Here is a 21577-nt window from a genome sequence, read left to right as displayed (position 1 = left end):
GTGTTACCACTCACGGCCTCCTAGCAACACACAGGGACACAGGCAGCATTGTGTACGTTTGGTTACATTCTAGACTTCTTCCTGCTGTTTACTTTGACCTGATTGCAATGACGGTGTTGGGATAGACCTATAGCCTTCTTTTTGCAAGAGATGATTTATGGGCTTTTGGCTTTCTAGTCAAGGTCGATGTCAGTGTCCCCCACGTGTTTAGCAGTTTTGAGGAGGATTGTGTTCCCACGTACAGGTCCCAGTGTCCAAGAAGAAAAGGCTCTCACGTCTCGCTCAGCTGCTAACCAGAAGATCAGAGGTTGGATCCCACCAGCTGCTCCATGGAAGAGAGATGTGACAGTCTGCTTCCCTAAAGATTACACCTTGGAAGCCCTAAAGGGCAGTTCTGTAGGGTCCCTATGAGTCAGAATTGACTCAGTGGCAGCGGATTTGGTTTTTTTTTTGTTTGTTTGTTTGTTTGCTTCTGCTTTGACCCTCTTCTGCCCCATACTACTGCTGGTCCCACTAAGCATCGCCAGGTGGAGACGGCGTTTCTGTGTCTGCCAGGCCCTGTGACTGACCTTCCGGCATGAGCTTCTGTCAGAACTTGGCAAGAGAACCTTTCTCCCTTTTTACATTACAGCCTCTTCAGGGGAGGGGCACCTAAGCATGAATGCCGTGTACCGTGAGGGGCTTTTAAGAAGATTACAGTGAAAATAACTTTGCATTTTTATTCCCACTCCTCTCTCCCCCAGAAAAAACCAGACCAAACCAAATCCGTCATCATCGAGTCGATTCCAACTCATAACCCTATAGCACAGAGGAGAACTACCCCGTAGAGTTTCCAAGGAGCACCTGCTGGATTTGAACTGCCGACCTTTTGGTTAGCAGTCATAGCACTTAACCACTATACCAGCAGGGTTTCCCTCTCCTCCTAGGACCCATAAATAAGACTCAAGGTGTAGGGAGGAGCCAGGGTGGGAGCCTAGATCAGAGAGAAATTGAGTGACAGACTTGTACTCTGAACGCGGAAGTCACACATCTGACAGTGAAAGCTTTGTTATGAGGTTCAGCCTGTCTCCTTGAACTCGCTCTTCTCTGAGGAATGACTTCTTTTCCAGACCACTTCCTGGTCCCGTACTAGGTTTCAGATTGACCCATTCCAAGGTTGACCAGGCAAGCCCTGAAATGAGTGAATTTAATACAATTTAAGCTCAGTGTTTCTCATCCAGTTATGTCCATGCTGTGTGTTGGTGACTAGAATATTGAGTGGACCAAAACACCCACTTAATATTGTATTTCCAATCATGACTTTTTTCTGTATGCAGCTACATTCTTTTGTTGGTGCGTGATTATTAACAATTGCAAATTGTGAAATGAATTTTATAGTACAGTGGCTTTACTAATAAAATGAACTATATGCATATATGTACTGCTTCAGACTTCTCCCAAGATTGGGACCCTGTGCACATTCAGAATGGAACAGGGTAAATTAGTATGTGATGTTACGCCAGCCCCAACTTTCTGGTTTTCACGTAAAGGTTTCTCTATTGTGTGAATTGCCTGGTCAGACAACCTTATAGGAATATAATGTTAAATGCATCTTTCATAATTTTAACCCATGATCTTCATATAATTTTATAGTTTCAGAAGACTATTGTTGTAGCAAGAATGTTAATACATTTATAAAGCAACTATCTCCACACTCATCTGTCTGTTTATCATACCCTGGTGACTTGGGTGTTGCTGTGATGCTGGAAGCTATGCCACCATATTTCAAATACCAGCAGGGCCACCATTGTTGGACAGGTTTCAACAGAGCTCCCAGACTAAGACAGACTAGGAAGAAGGACGTGGCAGTCTCCTGAAAAAATTGGCAGTGAAAACCTTATGAATAGTGGCAGAACATTGTCTGATATAGTGTCAGAAGATGAGCCCATTGGGTTAGAAGACACTTAGAATACAACTGGGGAAGACCTGCCTTCTCAAAGTAGAGTCAACCTTAATGGCGTGGATGGAGTCAAGCTTTCTTTTTTCTGATGTGGCACAACTCAAAATGAGAAGAAACAGCTGCAAACATACATTAATAATCGGAATATGTAATGTACAAAGTATAAATTTAGGAAAATTGGAAATTGTCAGAAATGAATTGGACCACATCAAGATCCATATCCTAGACATTAGAGAGCTGAAATGGAGTGATGTTGGACGTGTTGAATCAGACAATCATATGGTCCACTATGCCGGGAATGACAAATTGAAGAGGAATGGGGTTGCATTCATCACCAAAAAGAACATTTCAAGATCTGTCCTCAAGTACAACGCTGTCATTGATAGGATAACATCCATATGCCTACAAGAAAAACCAGTTAATACAACTATTATTCAAATTGTCACGTCAACCACTAATGCCAAAGAATAGCAAATTGAAGATTTTTACCAACTTCTGCAGTCTGAAATTCATCAAACATGCAATCAATATGCATTGATAATTATTGGTAATTGGAATGCAGAAGTTGGAAGCAAAGGAAAAGAATTAGTAGTTGGAAAATTATGGCCTTGGTGATAGAAATAATGCTGGAGATCACATGATAAAGTTTTGTAAGACTAAAGACAATTCATTGCAAATACCTTTTTTCAGTAATGTAAACAGCGGCTATACACATGGTACTCAACGGATGGAAAACACAGGAATCAAATCGACTACATCTGTGGAAAGAGACCATGGAAAAGTTCAGTATCAGTCAGAACAAGGCCAGGGGCTGACTGCGGAACAGACCATCAGTTGTTCATATGCAAGTTCAAATTGAAGCTGAAGAAAATTAAAACAAGCCCTTGAGAGCTAAAATACAACCTTGAGTATATCCCATCTGAATTTGGAGACTATCTCAAGAATAGATTTGACACACGGAAGGCTAATGACTGAAGACCAAACGAGTTGAGGGATTACATCAAGGATATCATGCTTGAAGAAAACAATAGGTCATTTAAAAAACAGGAAAGAAAGAAAAGATCAAAATGACTGTCAAAAGAGACTCTGAAAATTACTGTTGAATGTAGAATAGCTAAAGCAAATAGAAGAAATGATGAAGTAAAAGAGCTAAACAGAATATATCAGAGGGCAGCCTAAGAAGACAAAGTAAAGTATTGTAATGAAATGTACAAAGACCTAGAGTTAGAAAACCAAAAAGAACACACTTGTCATTTTTCAAGCTGAAAGAACTGAAGAAGAAAATTTAAGCCTCGAGTTGCAATATTTAAGGATTCTATCGGCAAAATGTACAGCGATGCAGGAAGCATCAAAAAGATGGAAGGAATACACAGAGCCATTGTACAAAAAAGAATTGGTCGACGTTCAGCCATTTCGGGAGGTAGCATATGATCAAGACCCGATGGTACCGAAGGAGTCCAAGCTGCACCGAAGGGAATAATGAAAAAAAGACTCCAGGAATTGACAGAACACCAGTTGAGATGTTTCAACAAATGGATGCAGTGCTGAAAGCACTCACTTATATATGCCAAGAAATTTGGAAGACAGCTACCTGGCCGACCAACTGGAAGAAATCAATGTTTTTGCCCATTCCAAAGAAAGGTGATCCAACACAATGCAGAAATTATCGAGCAGTATCCTTAATATCACACACAAATAAAATTTTGGTGAAGATAATTAAAAAACAGTGGCAGCAGTATATCTACAGGAACTACCAGAAATTCAAGCCCAATGCAGAAGAGGATGTGGAATGAGGGAGAGCGTTGCGGATGTCAAATGGATTTTGACTGAAAGCCGAGAATACGAGAATGGTGTTTAGCCTGTGTGGTATTGACTGCAAATGCATGTGGATCATAACAAATTATGGATAACATTGTGAGGAATGGGAATTCCAGAATGCTGACTTGCATTCATGAGGAACCTGTACATAGACCAAGAGTCCGTCCTTGGAACAGAACAAGGGGTTACTTCGTGGTTTAAATTGGAAAAGATGTGTGTCAGGGTTGTGTCCTTTCACCAAATTTATTTAGCCTGTATGCTGAGGAAATAATCGGAGAACACCTGAACCTCACGTAGGGCCGCCTCGCTGCTCCCTGCTGCACTGACCACCAGAGGAGGCTCAGAGTGGGCACTTCTTCCCGCTGCTCAGCCAGCTGAGAGTTCCCATGGGTACACTAGTAATGGAAGAGCCAAGGATAGGAAGAGCCAAAAGGGCTGCTGAGAAAGGGCCGGGAAGGAGGGGCTGCTGGAAACCGCCCTCACAGCCTTGTCTGGACTATCCCAGGTTGATGTCTGCTTACAATTTTTAATCTTCCGAATGCTTAAAAACATTCTGTGATGGGAGTTTGTAAGTCTGTATTTTTAGCACCTGACAGTGTTTACAAAAAGTGACCAACGTTTCACTAGGAAGTTGAACAATCACCCCTCTCCAGAGAGTGTTCCCCTCGGCTCTCGGAGGCTCCTTTCCGGTGGCTCTTAGAAACCCATTGCCGTTGAGTGTGGATTCCGACTCATAGTGACCCTATAGGACAGAGTAGAACTGCCCCATAGAGTTTCCAAGGAGCATCTGGTGAATTCGAACTACCAACCTTTTGGTTAGCAGCAGTTGTAGCCCTTAACGACTGTGTCACCAAGGTTTCTGTGGCTCTTAGAGGCTGCCTCAATCTACCTGTAGGAGTTTGCATTAGAAGCCATTTGTTGTTTGAAAGAAGGCACGTTTCAACCCAAAGTGTTCTATCAGATGTACTAATTTAAGTAGAGTATTTCATAGGTGATTTTTCTTTGATAAACAATTGCCCTACGTGAAGAACAGGCATCAGGATTGGAGGAAGACTCATTAACAACCTGCGATATGCGGCTGACACAACCTTGTTTGCTGAAAGCAAAGAGGGCTTGGAACACTCACTTACTGAGTGTTCGGTATGGATTACACCTCAACATAAACAAAACTCCTCACAACTGAACCAATAAGCAGTATCATGATAAACGGTGAAAATATTGAAGTTGTCAAGGATTTCCTTTTACCTGGATCCATGACCAACGGCATGGAATCAGCAGTCAAGAAATGGAGAGACATATAGCCTTGGGCAAATCTGTTCTGAAAGACCTTTTTAAAGAGTGAAAAAGCCATCGCCTTGAGGACTAAGGTGCGCCTGACTCAAGCAGTGGTGTTCCAGTTGCCTCATGTGTGCAAAAGCTGGACAATGAATAAGGAAGACTGAAGATGAACTGATGCCTTCGAATTACTGTGTTGGCGAAGAATATTGAACATGCCATGAAATTGCCAGAACAACAAACAAATCTGTCTTGGAACAGTATAGCCAGAATGCGCCTTAGAAGCCAGCGTGGCGAGACCATGTCTCCTATCAGGAGGGACTAGTCCCTGGAGGAGGACATCATGCTTGGTAAAGTACAGGGTTGGCAAAAAAGAGGAAGACCCTCAATGACATGGCTTGACATAGTAGCTGCAACAGTGGGCTCAGACGGAACAATGGTTGTGAGGATGGCGCAGGACTGAGCAACGTTTCATCGTGCTGAACAGGGGGAATGTTGTGAGTCGGAACTGAGTCAATGGCACCTAACAACGACAACAAGCGGCTCTCTGGGAAGATTTGCTTTGGATTTAAAAGTGTCCTAAAATATACCCCTTCCCACACCCAGCGGGGCTTCCCAGGGTAAGTTTTTTCCTTCCAGGTAGTTCCAGTTCACCAAAATTTTAAAAATTCATTTCTGTTCAGGATTTGCTTTGTCGACCATGCCTGAACCTGTTCAAACTGGTTCAAACCTGTTTTTCACTTTCCAATCTCAAGTTTATATTCTGCAAATGGATAACCTGGAGGATTTTCATCTGAAGAAATATGGCTATCAAATTCATTTCTTATTTTGAAAATAATACTGCATTTTGTATTAACTCAAATTATTTTCATCCCAAGATTTTGTAATTGGTTTTAGACATAGCAGTATGAAACCATTTCTTTCTACACATTCTTTAATAAATAAGTCTAAGTGACAGAGAGGTTCTATTTTAATCACTGGCTCTCAAAACAGTTCAATACAAAAAAAGATGTAAAATACATTATTTTTAAAAATTTCTATTTTTTCAAGTATTCTAGAATTCAGTGCAGCACTGAGTCCCTTTGAAAATAGTATTGTGATAAAAACACTCCCAACATACTGTGTAAATATTAAATTGAAGATTCGAAATACATTTTTAGCAGGAAATTGTCACCTTAATACCATAAAATACACTGAAAACGAAGTTGATTTTGATGTAGGCAACATTCCACTACTAACACTTGATATGCATGTGGAAGTGATAAGAATTTATTCACAAACTATTAGAAATACAATGTGGGCCATCATAACTAACACATTAGTACATAAAGGCAGAGCACAATGAAATATTTAATACTTTAATATTCACCCCAGTTCTAAGCTGAAGAAGTGTCATAGCTTTATATAAAATCAACATTTTATTACAATTATGTATCTAATTCATCACATTTATACAGTTCATTAAGAAAGCATTGTTGAAATAGACCATAATTACATGTAAGTATGTCCTCTAATATTTTTCCATTTAAGCTATCTCTGTGGTCTCACAAGATGAATTTAAGCCTGAGAAAGAGCTCTCCACACTGACCTGAGTGGCTGGTGCACCCAATACTACCCTGGCAGTTTCCAATAACTGGGGGTATCGTGGACAGCTTTCTTCCCAAAATTCAAGAGTCCCTAGAGAAGGACATCATGCTCGGTAGAGTAAACAGTCAGTGATAAAAGCGGAAGACCCTCAACGAGATGGGTTGACCCAGCACAGCAGTGGGCTCAAACATAGCAACGATTGTGAGGCCAGCGCAGGACTGGGTAGCGTTGCGTTCTGTCGTACGTTAGGTTGCTGAGTTGGAGCTGAGTTGAGGTCACCTAACAATAACAGCAGTACACTATCCTTTTCAGTGATAACTATCTTCCTGACATTAAATTTTTCAGTCAATGGGTTTCTAAATGTTTTAAAAAAGCGTTCTTAATTTATCATGTAGCCCTGGTGGCGCAGTGGTAACAGAGCTCTATTGCTAACCAAAAGGTTCGCGTTTTAAAACCACCAACCCCAGTGAAGGAGAAAGATGTGACAGTCTGCTTCCATAGAGATTTATAGCCTTGGAGATCCTACGCAGTAACTATGAGTTGGAATCGATTTGATAGCAGTGGGTTTTGGAAATTTTAGCTTAGTTTCTGCCTACATACCAAAAACATCACTCATGGTTAACTGTTCACTTTGCAGTCTTGTCTTTAACTTTCTTTAAAGATTTGATGTCCCCAAAATTAATTTGACATATGCCATTTGCCATTAGAAAAGTAATATTTCATATTATTTTCAGCTAATACCCACTGAATAGCTAAAGCCAAAGGAAGAAATGACAAAGTATAAGAGCCGAACAGTAGATGTCAAAGGGCAGCTCGAGAACACAAAGTATTATAATGACATGTGCGAAGACTGGAGGTAGAAAACCAAAGGGAAGAACACACTCAACATTTCTCAAACTGAAAGAACTGAAGAAAAAAATTCAAGCCTCGAGCCGCAGTATTGAAGGATTCTATGGCGAAAATACTAAACGACCCAGGAAGCATCCATAGAAGATGGAAGGAATACACAGTCACTCTACCAAAAAGAAGTAGTCGACATTCATCCATTTCTGGAGGTGGCATATGATCAGGAACCGATGGTACTGAAGGAAGAAGTCCAAGCTACACTGAAGACATTGGCAAAAAGCAGCTCCAGGAATTGACGGAATACCAGTTGAGATGTTTCAACAAATGGATGCAGCACTGGGGTGTTTACTCGTCTATGCCAGGACATTTGGAAGACTGCTACCCGGCCAGCCAACTGGAAGAGATCCATGTGTATGCCTAGTCCCAAGAACGGTGACCCAGCCACATGCAGAAGTTATCAAACAATATCATTAATATCACAGGGAAGTAAAATTTTGCTGAGGATCATTCAAAGGCAGCTGCAGCAGTATATTAACAGAGAACTGCCAGAAATTCAAGGTGGACCCGGAAGAGGATGTGGAACCAGGGATGTCATAGCTGATGTCAGACGGATCCGGGCTGAAAGCAAAGAAGCACTTACCAAAATACTTCGTGGGTAGAGGGAGCAGTTATAAACGTAGAAGGCGTGTGTTATTTGTGCAAAAATAAGGCAGTTTTCTATGTCATTAAGATTTTTAGTAAATATTTTTTAAAGCTGTTACACTTTGGTATATCAGTATAATGAAATGAACTATTTTTCCATTGTTAGACTTTTACTGGTTTTGCTTTCAGTCACTTTCTCATGTAGATAACGTAATTAATATCCTTGTGCACAGATCTTTCTGTCTTAAATGCTTGCTCGAGGCTGGATTCGCAAAACGAAAATCTTTGGTCAGAACGTTTGAATATTTTAAATGTTCTTAATATATAGTACCTGATCACTTTCTGATTGGTAGGCAATTTTATACTTGGAAATTTGAACATTGTCATTTTTTTAATAGATACAGGGCTATCTTATGAAGTAGATATACGTAACTCTTTATTTTTGGAGATTTAGGTTCTTTCTTTAATACATATATATTGTGGTTTAGGTGAAAGTTTACAGAGCAAATTAATTTCCCACTCAATAGTTTGTACAAAAAGTGTTTTATGACCCTGGTTTCATTCCCTACAAAGTCTCAGCACTCCTCCCATTTCCACCCTGGGTTCCCCATTTTCTTTTGTTCTGATTTTCTACCCCTTCTGCTTTCCATCTCTGCTTTTGGGCAGATACTGCCCTTTTGATCTCATATAATTGAGTGTTCTAAGGAGTATGCTAGGTTTTTTCTTGATCCATAGTCTTTTTTGTGTGTGTGCTTTAAGTGAAAGTTTACAAATCAAGTCAGTCTCTCACAGAAAAACTTATATACACCTTGCTACATACTCCCAATTACTCTTCCCCTTATGAGACAGCCTGCTCCCTCCTTCTACTCTCTCTTTTCATGTCCATTTTGCCAGCTTCAACACCCTCTACCTTCTCATCTTCCCTCCAGGCAGGAGATGCCAACATAGTCTCAAGTGTCCACCTGATCCAAGTAGCTCACTCCTCACCAGCATCCCTGTCCAACCCATTGTCCAGTCCAATCCACGTCTGAAGAGTTGGCTTCAGGAATGGTTCCTGTCCTGGAGTAACAGAAGGTCTGGGGGCCATGATCACCGGGGTCCTTTTTATGAGAATTTGGGGTCTGCATCCCACTGCTCTCCTGCTCCCTAAGGGGTTCTCTGTTGTGTTCCCTGTCAGGGCAGTCATCGGTTGTGGCTGGGCACCATCTAGTTCTTTTGGTCTCAGAATGATGTAGCCTCTGGTTCATGTGGCCCTTTCTGTCTCCTGGGCTCGTAATTGTCTTGTGTCCTTGGTGTTCTTCATTCTCCTTTGATCCAGGTGGGTTGAGACCAACGGATGCATCTTAAATGGCCGCTTGCTAGTGTTTAAGACCCCAGATGCCACTCTTCGAAGTGGGATGCAGAATGCTTTCTTAATATTTTTTATTATGCCAATTGACCTAGATGTCCCCTGAAACCATGGTCCCCAAACCCCTGCCCCTGCTATGCTGGCCTTTGAAGCTTTCAGTTTATTCAGGAAACTTCTTTGCTTTTGGTTTAGTCCAGTTGTGCTGACTTCCCCTGTCTTTCCCTTCACCTAAAGTAGTTTAGCTACTGTCTAATTAGTGAATGCCCTTTTCCCAGCCTGCCTCCCTCCCCCCTCTCATAACCACAAAAGAATGTGTTCTTTTCAATTTAAACTATTTTTCAAGTTCTTATAATATCTGTCCTTTTGCAGCTGACTGATTTCACTCAGCATAATGCCTTCCAGGTTCCTCCATGTTATGAAATGTTTCACAGATTCCTCACTGTTCTTTATCGATGTGTAGTATTCCATTGTGTGAATATACCATAATTTATTTATCCATTCATCCGTTGATGGGCACCTTGGTTGCTTCTATCTTTTTGCTATTGTAAACAGTGCTGCAGTAAACATGGGTGTGCATATATCTGTTCGTATAAAGGCTCTTATCTCTCTAGGATATATTCCAAGGAGTGGGATTGCTGGATCGTATGGTAGTTCTGTTTCTAGCTTTTTAAGGAAACGCCAGATCGATTTCCAAAGTGGTTGTACCTTTTTACATTCCCACCAGCAGTGTGTAAGTCTTCCGGGCTCTCCACAGCCTCTCCAACGTTTATTATTTCATATTTTTGGGTTAATGCCAGCCTTGTTGGGGCGAGACGATCCACAGTCTTTTGAAGGATGTTTCCTAAACATCTGAATTGTCATACCGTCTTCATATTTTAGATATTTTCTTCTAATTCTCAGAAGTTGAAATATTTGCTCAAAGAATATGAATACTTTTACGGCTCCATTAACAAATTTCAAATTACTTTCCATAGCTGTTGCATCAGTTGATAATACTACCAGTTTTATAGGTACTAGCAGTGCCTATCATTTACATTGTTCTAATTTGCATATGTTAGTAATAATGACATAGAGAATTCTACCAGAGAAATTTAAGAGGCAAATTTGGATATTTGTGACTTGTCTTCTGTTCCTTTGTTCTCTTAAATGATTTAGTCATTTTGTTATCAATTTATAGGAAGTTTTTTTTTTTTTCCAAATGAAGCTGTTAACTCTTGGTAAAATTTGCTTCTAATAATTTTATTGTCGCTGTGTTGCCATTTTATTTTAACTCTGCTGGGTACTCTTTATCTAGAATTGAATATTTTTATGCAGGCAGAACCATCAATCTCTTTCCTTTGTGATGTCTACTGTTGCTTCTAAGCCTAAAGAGTCGGTCCTGCCCCCGTGTGGAGCCTGTCTTGTTTTGCTTGATTGAACCAAAGGAAATTACCATGCATGTAATTAAAAAATGATGAAATATCAGTATTTCATGTGGTTTATTTTTTTTATCCTTACATTTTTTAAAAAGTATGTTCAGTTTTCTTGTTGAAATGTTTTGTTCTTGATGGCCTAAAGAGCAAACAAAAACAAAATATATGCAGAAACCAATCTTGAATATAGTGACATTTTACAAGACTATGAAAAATTATCTGCCAATTTGATACGGTGGTCACATTTTTTCTTAAGGCAAACTGGGAGTTAGTTGTGTGGTTAAGATCTGTGATTATCATCCCTGAATTACCATGGCAATGGTTTTATTTAATTGCCCTTTTATAATAGCTAATTTGAAAAGTGTATAAAGCTGCACTTTTGATACAGGATTTTGTTAGTATGACAATTTTCATTAACAAAATAGGGCTTAATTTACCTCTTTTTTTTTTTTTTTTGTTCAGCAAGGACAGGTCAGAAAAGGACTAGTAAGAAAGAGAGAGGGATCAGATTGGGAATGAAATACTGTCTTCATCATATGTATGTATATTTCTTTGGCTCTGCATTATAGTTCTAAAAGAAAAGTGGCAACTCAGATGAGACATCAAGTTTCTCCAATACTTTTTAATGGTGACTAACAACACCCGTAGTTTTGGGCTTTCCTTAAGCAGAGGTCATTAATTATGATGACTTGTGACGTGGTTTTGTCATTAGACTAATGCCAACTAAAAACCAGTATTTGATCATCTACCTCATTTTCACTTATTATTTAAGCCATTTCTTGATCCCTGCCTCTTGAGAGGAAAGGTTAGTGCGTTTATCTGTTATATCATTCACCTCTTAAAAAAATATATTTTTAACCTCATGGTAGTAGCAGATAGGGGTGTCAGACATCAGATTACAGTCAAAACTTAAATATTTTTTGTATTTTTCAAAGCAAATTTTAATGTCATAAATTAAAATATGTGATATCAACATCTTTTATACTAAAACACAAAAAATTAAATAATCTACAACATTTTTTAAATTTATCTTTTTAAAGATTTTTCCTTTTATCGTAATACCCCTTTTCTCTGATTCAGACGTTCAAATCCTATCTGTAAAATACAGGTAAGATCAAGGATAAGAAAGAAAATAAATATTGTTAACATTTTTTCCATTTCTAGTATAGGTATTTTTTCTTTTTAAATTATTTTTTATAAATCTTCTAAAAATATGATATTAGCATTACCAAAACAAACAAACAAACCAAACCTGTTGCCATCAAGTCGATTCTGATTCATAGCAACCCTGTAGGATGGAGTAGAACTGCCCCATAGGGTTTCTGAGGAGCTCCTGGTGGATTTGAACCGCCGACCTTTAGATTAGCACCAGGATTTCCGTATTAACATTACTCCACGTTATTAAATGTCTTCAAAACATTTGAAAAATTTGCTGTTACGCTATTTCCAGCCTGGGTCTGGGTCATAATGTATTCATCGATTCTCCTTTTGGGAATGTTTTTCTGTTTTCAAAAACAGTGATGAACATGCCTGTATAGGTGAAGAAAATAAAGTTCTTAGGGATTACGGAGCTGGAAAGTAGCACTGTTCAGACTGGAACATACTCCTTCGGCCATCCTGCCAGTTTCTGCCCTTGTCCTTCTTCCACATAAGTCCGTCGGGCACATATGAAACATGCCCTCTGTGAAAATATTCTGTCTGGATAGCGTCTTAGCAAATCACTGAAACGAAGTGTGTTATTTTCTCTAACACATGTATAGTGACAAGTACGTGTAATATTTATTTGACCTTTCCGAGGTTCATCAGCGTCACTGGCTGTTTCACATCAGCACACAGTGTTCCCGACAGCAGATACTTGATAAATGTTTTTGAGGAGAAAGTGTGTTTTAAAAAACTTTCTAGTACTTCGAGCCTTCATCCTTTTGTAAGGAAAAAGCTTTTAAAAGAGTAATTTTGAAAGATGTGCTAGAAGCAGAGTAAAGTAACCACATTCGGAGAAACCTTATAGCTTGGAATAATGCGAGAGTGGTTTGGTCAAAGAGTTGAAAATGTGCGTGAAGTCGGTAAAGCAAAGTGGAAAGGTAGGCTGTTCCAGGTGATTTGTTGTCGTCACGAGATGTCACAGAGGGAGAGGGACAAAGTGAAGAAGCAGAGAAAGCAGTCACATAACAGTCTCTGAGAAATAACTGGTGCCGTACTACAAAGGAGTTAACACAAGATCAGGAAAGGAATTTAACAACAACAACAACGCAAAAAAACCAAACCTGTTGCCATTGAGTCGGTTGCAACTCATAGTGACCCTACAGGACGGAGTAGAACTGCCCCAGAGGCTTTCCAGGGAGCGGCTGGTGGACTCAAACTGCTGACCTTTTGGTTAGTTTTAAAACCACATGTCTGGTTGAACACCCTAGAACGTTAGTGTTTACGGACTGAAAGATGTGCTGGTACCTTAAATTGTGGTAGCAGAAGTAGAAGATGGCTGGGAAGGTGCCTCCCCACCCTCCCTGAAAAGATAATACAACAGAGTTTAGAACCCTATCATATGACGAAGGTTTATTGTGTGTGTGTGTGCGCGCGCGCGCTCTAGGTGAAAGTGTTCAGTGAATCCGTTTCCCGTTCAGTGGTTTATACACAAATTCTCCCGTGACATTGGTTGCAGTCCCCACGGCGTGTCAGCACTCTCCCGTTTACCACCCTGGGTTCCCCGTTTCCGCTCGTCCGGTTTTCCTGCCCCTTCCTGCCTGCCCATCTTTGCTTTTGGGCAGATGCTGCCCTCTTGGTCTCATATGGATGATTGTTCTAAGGAACACTTTCCTCATGGGTGTTACTGCTTATTTTATAGGCCCGTCTGTTGTTTGGCCGAGAGGCGATCTCCAGGAATGGCTTCAGTTTAAAGTTAGAAGGATGCTTAAGGGCCATAGTCTCGGGGGTTCCTCCATTCTCTCTCAGACCAGTAAGTCTGGTCTTTTTTATGAATTTGAATTTCGTTCTACATTTTTTTCTCACTCTAACCGGGACCTTCAGTTGTGATCCCGATGAGAGCGGTCGGTAGTAGTAGCGAGGCACCATCTTCTTCTTCTGGTCTCAGGCTAGAGGAGGCCGTAGTCCCTGTGGTCCATTAATCCTTTGGACTAATTGTTACCTTGAGTCTTTAGTTTTCTTCACTTCGCTTTTCTCTGGACAGTAAGAGACCAACAGTTGTATCTTAGATGGCCGCTCATGAGCTTTTAAGACCCCAGACACTACTTGCCAAAGTAGGGTGTAAAACATTATCTTTGGGAACTGTGTTATGCCAGTTGACCTGAATGTTCCCCAAGACTATGGTCCTTACCCTTCAAGCCCAGTAATAACTCAGCCCCTTGAGGTCTTTGGCTGTGTCTAGAATGTTTCCATGACCGTGGCACCGTGTGCTCTATTGTATGTGTGAATATACGTGTAGCACATACAATATGTGTATAGAAATACCCACAGCCAAGCCTGTATGTGCCCTCTCACATACAGTGAGAGTGGTTAAGCATTTGGCTGCTGACCAAAAGGTCAGCAGTTGGAACCCAGCAGCCTCTAGTTGGAAACCCTAGGGGGCATTTGTACTCTGTCCTGTAGGGTGGCTATGAGTCGAAATCAACTCGATGGCAATGGATCTGGTTTTGTTTTTTTTTTATCTACTTATATATTCACTTAGAAATTATTGTTTGTTATTACTGTTGTAGGACTGTGTGTGATATAGTATTTACCACATTGCCGTTTATTCCTGAGTACCTCTCAGGGCCTTCCCTTGCCTGCTGTGTGACTTACTCTATATTGAGGACGGCCTTTCCCTTCACCAAAGTTAACACAGGTCTACTCTCTAGTTAGTGATTTTCCCTCCATCACCCTCCCACCCCTGGTAACCATCAAAAATGTTTCTTTCTGTGTGTAAACCTTTTCTTGACTATTTTTAATAGTGATCTCATGCAGTATGCCCTTTTTTTGATTGACTTAAATTTCACTCAGCGTGTCTTCCAGATTCGTCCATGTCGTCAGTTGTTTTATGGATTCATCATTATTGTTATTGTTGTGTGTATGTACCACAGCTTGTTTACCCTCTCGTCTGTTGATGGGCACTGAGGTGGTTTCCATCTTTTTGTAGATAACACTGCACTGAACACGGGGTGCTTGTTCGTAACTGCTGGATCGTATGGTATCTCTCTTTCCAGCTTTCTAAGAAAGCACCGTACTGTTTTCCATAGTGGTTGTACCATTTTACATTCCCACCAGCAGTGTATGAGAGTTCCAGTCTCCCTACAACCTTGCCAGCATTTGTTTTCTTTTTTTTTTAACGAGTGCAGTTATTGCTGGGTGAAGGTTTATTCTTGTAAATCAGCATACATGCTTTCATTTTAGAAAAAATTTAGGAATTTTAATAATTATTTATTTTTCTTTTTTAAATATAAACACAGCTATATTATTGAATCTAATTTTACTTAACCTCAGTGCCCTGTCTAGAGATATTAGTAAAAATAACTTGCTTTGCCTGGAAGTGTTTTAAGATATCTGAGAGGCTTAACAACTGATGTGTATAAAAACCCATAACTTTCCCTTTCTGTAGATAATCTCTTCGTTCAGCTGTCCAAAAAACACGGCCTAAATTTCCAGCACGAGAATGTTAAGTAAACATTTCTAATGGCATAATTTTGTAACCATTAGAAATAAATGACGGTTTAGTTTGTTGTTTTTTCCATTTCCCATTTGCTGTATAGGTCTAACCTTGCGTTAAAATAGCCAAACTTCTTCCCTTGTTTCCCCGCCTGCCTGGGCTCCTCAGAGAGGACAGAATTTCTGCTTCATCTGCTTCACTTTCATAGCTTCCTTCTTTCTAAATCTTAGCCTTTCTTTCAAGTTCCATTAAAAAGTGGTTTAAGTATCGAGACTCCAAAAATGGGCTAGAAAATGAAGGAAAAAGGCACTCTTTAAAAAAATAGAGAAATAGTCTGCAGCGTTGTCACGGAGATTTTGAGTTCCTGAGAGTCATGAGTCTGCCCATACTGTGTTCAGCCAACCAGGCGGAGGTAGAGAAAGGTGGTAGAAGGTTATGTGTGAGTGAAAGCTGCTCCCTGAAAAACCAGTCGCCTTGGAGTCGCTTCTGACTCATGGCGACCCCGTGTGCTGTGGACTGAACTGTGTCCCGCAAAAATGTGTGTCAGCTGGCCTAGGCCGTGATTCCCATTTTGTCATCTGATGTGATTTTCCTGTGTGTTGTAAATCCTGCCTCTATGATGTAATGAGGCAGGATTAGAGATAGTTATGTTAATGAGGCAGGATTCAATCTATAAGTTTAGGTTTTCTTGATCTCTGCTGAGATGTAAAAGGAGAGGCCAGCAGAGAGTTAGGGACCTCCTACCACCAAGAAAGCAGAACCAGGAGTAGGGCTTGACCTTTGGACCCAGGGTCCCTGTGCTGAGAAGCTCCTAGACCAGGGGAAGACTGACGACAAGGACCTTCCGCCAGAGCCTACAGAGAGAAAGCCTTCCCCTGGGGCTGGCACCCTGAACTCGGACTCCTAGCCTCTTAAACTGCGAGAGAATAAGTTTCCGTTTGTGTGGTAGTTCTGTTATAGCAGCACTGGATGATTAAGATACCGTGTGTGTCAGAGTAAAAATGCACTCCGTAGAGTTTTCAGTGTCAGATTTTTTGGAAGTAGATTACCAGGACTTCCTCCCAAGTTGCCGTTGTGTGAACTCGAACCTCCAGGCTTTTGGTTAGTGGCTGAGTGCGTTAGCTGTTTGCACCATCAAGGGCTCCTGAGTGCAGGCAGAGGGCGGAAACCCGGGACGTGGTTGTGACACAGTGAAGGGCAGTGTATTGCTGGAACATTGGGTATGGTGAGAGAAGTAGTGGAAAAATGAGGACAGAAAAATAAGCTGAGGATGTTATTGATGGCATTGAAAATTAAAATGGTGAGTTTATGTTTAACCCTGGAAGCAGTGGAGAGTCACCGAGGTATTTCTCATTAGAAGCTTGCTTTGTGAAGGTAACTTCGGCGGCTGTGTAATGAAAAGGAGAGGATGAATGAAGCTGTTAGACTACAGCTAGCGTGGTCTCTATCAGGGTCACCTTTCCCTATGAAGGGCCAGATAACAAGTGCTTCCAGCTTTGTGGGTGATGTGGTCTCCATCACAACTACGGTGCTACTGCAGCTACAGACAGTTTGTAAACCAATGAGGGTGGCTGCTTTACAGTGGAACTTCGTGGACACAGAACTCTGAGTTTCGTGTAGTTTTTACATGTCATGAAATACAATTCTTCTTTTGATTTTTGTTTTTAAACATTTAAAAAAGCCAAAATGATTTTTAGCTCACAGGCAGTGCACAAACAGGTTGCAGGTGGGATTTGGCCCTGAGCTGTAGTCTGCTGACCCCTGTTGTAGGTAGCGGTAATGAGAACCTGACCTCTGGGGTTGGTGTAGGAGTAGAAAGACAGAGAAGAGAGACATTTTGACAGTCGCTTAAAGGACTTGGCAAATAAATGGATATTTGGGAGGGCAGGGGTGAAATAGTGATGCACACGCATTTCAGCTAAGGTGAGCAGGAGAGCTGGGAACTGCTTCTGTGGCGACAGTGAGAACGTAGTTGCCGTCGAGTTGATTCCAGCACAGGGCAACCCCATGTGTGCCAGAGTGGAACTGTGCTCCAGAGGGTTTTCAGGGGCTCATTGTTCAGAAGTAGACCACTGGGCCTCTCTTCTGAGGCACCTCTGGGTGGATTCAAACCTCTAACCTTTCTGTTACCAGGTAATAATAATAGCAATAAACAGTCTGAAACTGCTTTGTTTTTCTGTTTGGAGAAATATAAAATTTTATTTATTGGAAGTTTATTATAAAACAAATGAACAAAGGTTACATCAAATATGGCCATGGTGACGTGCCTTGCTGGTGAGTGGTGAATTATGTAACTGGTCACTGTTTGTTTTCCCTGTTCTCTAACCCGTGTGGCCTGTGAGCAGCATCACTGAGGGTGTGATTGTATTATTGTGACTGTGGGCTCTCACACAGGCCTGCAGGGGTGCTGCAGCCTCGGGTTCCGTTCCACCTCTTTAGTTTAACTTCCTCTTTTCTAAAATACAGATAATGGTATCTTTATCTGTTTTTTTAAATAGCCCTAAAACCAAACCCACTGCCTGTTGAGTCAATTCAGACTCATAGTGACCCTATAGGACAGGATAGAACTGCCCCAAAGGGTTTCCAAGGCTGTAAATCTTTCCCGAGTCTGACTGCTCTGTCTTTCTTGCGCAGTGCAGGCTGGTGGTATTGAACTGCTAACCTTTTGATTAGCAGCCTAGTGCTTAACCACTGTGTGCCACCAGGGGCCCTGCTTTTTAAATAAACAAAATAGCATTTAAAAGTTTTTGCATGTCCCTTTAACACTTTAGATGAAATGTTTGATACAATTTTTCTTTTATTGGTCTTTATGAAAACCAACTTGGTGCTAAGTTCTAGAGGCAAGATAAATCTACTTTAGAACTACTTGTAATATCAAGGATTAGACCTTGAGCCTAAGGGGTAGAATTATACTAACTGTGAAAATGAAATGTAGCTAGAAGTATGGTAATTTGTTGACCTGTGTTTATAGCAATATACGGCAGCAATGGCAACAGTGATATAGAGACCAGGAGAGAAGAAATGGAAGTGTACTTGCTCTAAGGTTTTTTATATAAGGGTACTGGAAGGATATGTGAAGTGGTATAAGGAAAATAAAAAAAATAAAAAAAATTTTTTTTAAATAGATGGTGGTAAATTAAAGATGTGTGTTATAAACTCTATAGCAAAAACTAAAATGACCCAACAAAGAGTTATAGCTAATAAATCAACAAAGAATATAAAATGAAATCATAAATTACTTGATCTGAGAGAGGCAGGAAAAGGGGACAAATAGAAAATAGCATTGTAGCAGGTTAAAGCCAGTATATCAGTGACCACATTAAATGTAAATCCCCTTGATAGGCCCCGATTACCCTATTACAGAGTCCTGCCCAGTCACCTGGCGGGAGTTACAAGGCCACGCAGAAAGGCTAGACACAAAAGTAATTAATCCACCACACAAATATGTCTTCACAAGTGTTTTTGTCATAAACATCAGCACCAAGAATCTTAGGAATGGTAAACAGCAAGTTTTCAAGTTAGTGGTTACAAATGGGGTGAGGCAGATGCTGCTGAGGGGAATTTTGTGGGTTGAGAGTCTTTACTGTATTGTTAATATTTTACTGGATGTTGGGTACACATTTTTCTGTGTCTTAAATATTTCTTAATAGTTAAAAATATTTTCTTGTAATATGCATAAAACTCTTATTCGTGAACAATCTTAACTAATAAAGTATCTAAGATTTTCCTGTCAAAGAACACTGCCTACCAGGACACTGAAATGTGTGCTTCCCAACTCTGAGCTTGCTTAGGACCTGCTAGTCAGAACGTCATCTCCTTCTTTGTCGGTCTAGTTAGGTTACATTGTTCACAGCACCAGGTCTCACAGTAGGTCCGTGTTATACTGTTCACAGCACCAGGTCTCACAGTAGGTCCGTGTTACATTGCTCACAGCACCAGGTCTCACTGTGTGTGGTAGGTCCGTGTTACATTGCTCACAGCACCAGGTCTCACTGTGTGCGATAGGTCCATGTTACATTGTTCACAGCACCAGGTCTCACTGTGTGTGCTAGGTACGTATCACATTGTTCACAGCACCAGGTCTCACTGTGTGTGGTAGGTCCGTGTTACATTGCTCACAGCACCAGGTCTCACTGTGTGTGGTAGGTCCGTGTTACATTGCTCACAGCACCAGGTCTCACTGTGTGCGATAGGTCCATGTTACATTGTTCACAGCACCAGGTCTCACTGTGTGTGCTAGGTACGTATTACATTGTTCACAGCACCAGGTCTCACTGTGTGTGGTAGGTCCATGTTACATTGCTCACAGCACCAGGTCTCACTGTGTGTGGTAGGTATGTGTTACATTGTTCACAGCACCAGGTCTCACTGTGTGTGCTAGGTGTGTGTTACATTGCTCACAGCACCAGGTCTCACCGTGTGGAAGGTCCATGTTACATTGCTCACAGCACCAGGTCTCGCTGTGTGTGGTAGGTGTGTGTTACATTGCTCACAGCACCAGGTCTCACTGTGTGTGGTAGGTCTGTGTTACATTGTTCACAGCACCAGGTCTCACTGTGTGTGGTGGGTGTGTGTTACATTGCTCACAGCACCAGGTCTCACTGTGTGTGGTAGGTCCATGTTACATTGCTCACAGCACCAGGTCTCGCTGTAATGTGGTAGGTATGTGTTACATTGTTCACAGCACCAGGTCTCACTGTGTGTGCTAGGTACATGGTACATTGTTCATAGCACCAGGCCTCACTGTGTGTGGTAGGTATATAGCAGATGGACAGTTGTCTGCCTTGGGTTAACCTGACCTGTAGAAGTACTGTATTCTGCACTTGGATTCTCATGGTGGCTTAATTCTTGTGAAAAATCACCAAGTTTTATAGTCCTGGTCTTACACTGGAAACCCTGGTGGCGTGTGGTTATGTACTAGGGCTGCTAACCAATATGTTGGCAGTTCGAATCTACCAGGCACTCCTTGGAAACTCCGCGGGGCAGTTCTACTCTGTCCTATAGGGTAGCTATGAGTCGGAATTGACCGACGGCAAATTTTTCTTTTAACGGGGGTCTTATATTTCTGCATGAGAATGATGGGTGGAAGCTGGATATCAGCTGCTTCCTTTGTCTGGGGCATGTGGTACACAGTTCTCCACACTTCCTGTGGCCCCTGGTACTGATGTCACAGTTGGTTGCCGTTTATCATAATAAGTGTTTGCATTGACTGCTTGACCCCTACAGACGTTTTAGTTTATAGCTGTTGTTAGAGATTATATTCAGTAGATATTACAGTGTTCTATTGCTGTTTTGGAAACCCTGGTGGCATAGTGGTTAAGAGCCGTGGCTGCTAACTAAAAGTTCGACAGTTCGAATCCACTAGGCGCCTGTTAGAAACCCTGTGGGGCAGTTCTGCTCTGTCCTATAGGGTCACTGAGTTGAAATCAACTCAATAGCAACAAGTTTGGGTTTTTTTTTTTTTTGTATTGATGTTTTGCTTTGATATTTTAATTTGATACATCATGTATTTTCAATACTGCATATTTTTATAAAGCCTGCTTTCATACTTTTCCCTGCAAACATATGACAGAGTTCTCTTTTTGTTAATTTCCCCTTCTCTCATGTCCAGTCGGTCCCTTCGTTTTACCAAATAAATATTTCTCAACTCTGATTCATCCCACCCACCCTCACTGCTGCCGCCCAGCTTACCCTAACCTGGCTTCTTTCATTGTCCTCTAACTGCTCTCCTTGCCTCCAGCCTCCCTCACTCCTTTCATTCAGTTCATCCAATTATTTAATTGTTTTGATTAAAGTGGTGGTTTTCAAGAGCAGCAAAATGTTCAAATAGTGAATTATCGTATATAAAATGATGGTTTTCATATATAAAAGTGGGCTGATTTTGTTATATCCTGATATCTTTATGAATGGATTATGAAGTAAAGTCTTAAGTATTAAACCAGTTTTTAAGAGATCTTTCATGAAAAGATCGTAACCTTGATACAATCCGTGTTATCTTTTGGATACCATCAATGCATTGTCCAAAAATCTCGAAATGAAATCACTGGTACAAAAATAGTATAGTTTCAGCATTA

General features: G+C 40.9%; 1 protein-coding gene across 1 annotated transcript in view; it reads left to right on the top strand.

Annotated features, from left to right (window-relative positions):
- Nucleotides 1-21577, top strand: part of RSRC1 (arginine and serine rich coiled-coil 1) — a 382940-nt gene that overhangs the window by 195606 nt on the left and 165757 nt on the right. The window lies entirely within an intron of this gene.

This window comes from Elephas maximus, chromosome 23 (assembly GCF_024166365.1).
Source record: "Elephas maximus indicus isolate mEleMax1 chromosome 23, mEleMax1 primary haplotype, whole genome shotgun sequence".
Taxonomy (NCBI): domain Eukaryota; kingdom Metazoa; phylum Chordata; class Mammalia; order Proboscidea; family Elephantidae; genus Elephas; species Elephas maximus.
The sequence above is the reverse complement of the archived record's forward strand: the minus strand, read 5'-3'. Positions and strand labels throughout refer to the sequence as shown.